The sequence below is a fragment of the Myotis brandtii genome, unplaced genomic scaffold (genome assembly GCF_000412655.1).
Source record: "Myotis brandtii unplaced genomic scaffold, ASM41265v1 scaffold405, whole genome shotgun sequence".
Taxonomy (NCBI): Eukaryota; Metazoa; Chordata; class Mammalia; order Chiroptera; family Vespertilionidae; genus Myotis; species Myotis brandtii.
Window position 1 is genome coordinate 791600 of NW_005365553.1, and position 4306 is coordinate 795905.

A 4306-nucleotide genomic window follows, 5' to 3' on the forward strand; every position below is an offset into this window, starting at 1 on the left:
CATTAAAGTTAAAGTTGTAAATACTTCATCACAAGGGAAATTAGTCAAGCACTTTGAAAGTGTTTTTATTCTTAATGTGGTGTACAGGGAGATATTAGAATAAGTTTAATCAATTTATCAATCATTATTTTTATCAATGTTGTTTTTATATCATGTTTTTGTTGTTTTTATATCATGTCTTTGTTGTTGTTATATCATTTTGTTATTGTTTATTTATTAATCAATTTATGTATTATTTTCATATACATTTTACTAATTTTCTTTCATCTCTGACACTTCTGTTATAGAGAAAGGATGAATAGCAATATTAAAATATTTTGTATTTTAAAATACTATATTATATATGCTATTTTGACATGTAATTTTTTGCACTATCATAATTACCACATGGATCTTTCTTCTAATTAATTTCCTTTCAATGTGCATGAATCCATGCACCGGGCCACTAGTAAAAATATAAAGAGGAAACCTCATTACTTTGTGATTTCAAATGTTTAAAGAAATATCTGGGTTGATGCTGATCTTTTTAATAATTATGAAGGAAAAATTCCCTATGTAAACATTAATAGTAAAAAAAAAGTTTTAGATAGACTAATAGATCCAAATAGCCTGTTATTTGGATAACCATTTTAAGCACTACAATATTTCAAAGTAATTTTTATCTTATTGACCTGTCCATTTATAAATCATTCTTACCTGTTCCTTACAGCTACTTTCAACACTTAGTCCTGACATCCAATCTTTTTACTGAATGTAGTTAAAGTTACTGAATGTAGTTTGCAATTTAAATTGGCTTTTTCTTCTATTAGTCCAAACTACTTAGATTTTTCTTTTTTCATTCTAGAAATTCTTGGTTAGAAGCTAATATTCTTCCTTTATTGTGCCCATTTACTTTAATTTTCTTTGCAAAACAATAACAACAACAACAATAACAAAAGCCTAAGGGAAGAAAAGAGAGTATTGGGGTTTAAATTGTCCCTTATTAAAATTTAGAAAGAAAATAATGTGGACCATCAGCTCTCATACAATAAAGGTAGTGAAATAGGGAAATGAAAAAAGTTAAACTATAGATGAATATGAATAAATGTTTTATATCAGTAAACTTTTAATTACTTGAGAAATTTTATTTTTGTTAGTTATAGTACTTTAGACTTTTTAAGCTGAGTTATGATAAATGTGTGTATGTGTGTATAAGAGAGAGAGACATTCTGATCTTTTGTTTTTTAAAATACATTTATTATACCATGAAATGTGCATTTATCATATACTGCTTTTTGAACTGCACTCATGCATGTACATGTGTGTGTGTGTGTAATCTGTCTCTGTAATGTCTTTGTACCTATGCACTCATCCTTCAAGTATAAGCTTAAATGCCACTTCCTCTTTAAAGCCTACTCATATCACTCCCTAAATAGGTCAAATCTGTTAATTCTGTATGCCCACCATGCTCTTCTTAATAATTAAAAAAAACTATACTTGAATAAATATTTGTGTATTGGCATGTGCTGTTTCTTGCTCTTGACTCCATAATCCATGGTATAATGACACTTTTTGCCAATCCATGCCTGTCTCACCAAAACACAACAGAATCCATGGTCATAAAATGGGAGTAATTTCATGACAAATTAATATAAGGATGAATAAATATACAAATGAATAATATTGTAAGATCCTTGACTATTATAGTTTTTATCCAGATTCATATTCCTTTCAATTACTACTAGAAATAAAAATATGTACTAAGTAATGAACAAGGTATCTGCTCCAATAGACGTACAGTTTAGTGAGGAGATAGAATTTAATCAAATGACTACAAAATGAATATAAAACAACACTGTGATAATAAAAGAGAGGCATATGATACTGTGATAGATGGAGCAATGAGAATGTATATCAGGCTGATTTCCCTAAGTCAAAGAAGATCATGCCAGGATTTTCTGCTGAATTTTAGAACTAGGATCAGGAACACAGTTTGTGTAAGGATGATTTGATATTATTATATCTTTCAGATAACAAAAGTAGGACCTAGGAGTGTTTATAAACTTTCCATACATGTGAAAATTCCAAAATGGTGATTGAGTAAGTGGGAGCTACACTGATATGCCCCAGGACCAAACTGGAATTACAATTAAAATACAGAAAAACAATCCTGAGTAATCAACTGAAGACTAGCTGGAGAGAAAATTGATAACCAAGAATGGAAAGTGGAGACCACATAGAGACTGGTAGGAAGTGCTGAGGTGCAAAAGGGCTGTCTGGGCTCCCACAGACATCAGCTATTTTTCTGGAGAAATATCTCAGCTGTGGGGGTTTCCCACTGAGAATTCTGGGATCTAAACCCCAAGCTGGGATTTCCAGCCCAGAGCACCAGAATTGAGAAAGGTGCCTGCAGAGGACATCTTTCACCTGCAGACTTTTACCACCCAGGCAGCTTTTGCTGGAGTGAAAGCAATTGTCCCACCTTATTAGAAAAACCCTTGCCTTACCCTATTAGAAAAATCCTTGCCCCACCCTGTGGTGTTTTTGAGGCCCATTAAGAGACTGAGAATTGCAATCAACCTGCTGGTAGAAACAATTGCCCCACCCTGTTGGAAAACTTCTCACCTCACCCCATGGTCAAGAGCCTGAGGCTAATTAAGACTGAATACAACCAAACTGTAGGCAGAAATGGGTCTCTGGAGGCTTTGAATCTTTGCCTGATCTAATTTAAGACCTGGGGCTAGGAAAAGTAGACCTTAGTGCACATCTTGGTCCTTTTTAAAAGCACCCAGCCCCAACAGAAGGAGCCACAAGCTGTGGGCTGCCAATAGCTCCAAACAGTGTACTTAGGGCCAGTCAGAAACAGCTTCTGACACTGTCCTGCACTAGTTATTGGGAATCATACATAGACACAAAAATAAACAGGGAGCCAATATGTGAAGACAAAAAACAAGCCCCCAATGAATGTCAAAGAGAATTCTCCAGAAGAAGAGATAAATGAAATAAAGATATAAAATTTATCTGATATAGAGTCCAGAATAATGCTGGTAAAGATGCTCAACAGCATGAGAAAAGATATAGTAACTATGAAAAAAAGAACAGCTGGAAATAAAGAATGACATAGCACTAATAAAGAACACAGTGGAAGAAATACAGAGCAGATTAGGGGAAGCCGAGGATAGGATCAGTGAATTAGAAGACAGGGTAGAAAAAAATCACTCAATCAGAGAACCAAAATTAAAAAAAAAACACAATTAAAAAGCTGGAGGACAGCTTAAGGGAGATGTGGGACATAAAATGTAACAATATTCACATCATAGGAGTACCAGAAGGGGAAAAAAGTGAGCAAGGTTTAGAGAAGATGTTTGAAGAAATAATGGCAAAAAAAACTTCTCTACCCTGGTGAAGGAAAAAGTCACACAAGTTTAGGAGGCACAGAGAGTCTCCAGCAAGAAGAACCCGAACAGGCCCACACCCAGACACATCATAATTAAAATGCCAAAAATTAAAGATTAAGAGAGAATCTTAAAGTAAGCAAGAAAAAAGCAATTTTCTACTTACAAAGGAGCTCCCATAAGGGTGTCAGCTGATTTCTCATCAGAAACTGTACAGGCCAGAAGGGAATGGCATGAAATATTTAACATAATGAAAAGCAAGGATCTGAAATCAAATCAAGATTACTATATCCAGCAAGGCTATAATTCAAAATAGATGGTAAGACAACTTCCCAGACCAAAAAAAAAAAGGCTAAAGGATTTTATCACCACCAAACCAGCACTACAAGAAATGCTAAAGGGACAGTTGTAATGAGAAAAAGAAATATATGTATATAAAATCTTCTGGACAAAAAATTAATGAGGAAATAGTGACTCTAAATGACACGCTGCATCAGATGGATTTAATTGACATTTATAGAACACTAGTGACCTGGTGCATGAAATTTGTGCACATTAAAGGGGAATTAATTAGAGGAAATATTTTAATATTGCTATTTGCCCTTTCTCTATAATAGAAGTGTCAGAAATGAAAGAAAATTAGTAAAATGTATATGAAAATCTTCCTCCTGTCAGAGTCTGGGGTGCGCCATGGCAACCGGAGTCAAGTCCCCGCCCACCCTTGTGTGCTTCAAAATCACGCAAGACCCAGACCCGGCTGGCACCACCCCCGTTGAGCTAGATCCAGACCCGGCTGGCCCCACCCCCATTAAGCCCCACTGGGTGGGGGATATGGCCTCAGGTCTCCTGGCCCAGTGCCGGAGTGGGGGCACAGCCTGAGGTCCCCCAGCCCAGGCCAGGGCTGCGCCTTGAGGTCTCCTGGCCCAGGCCAC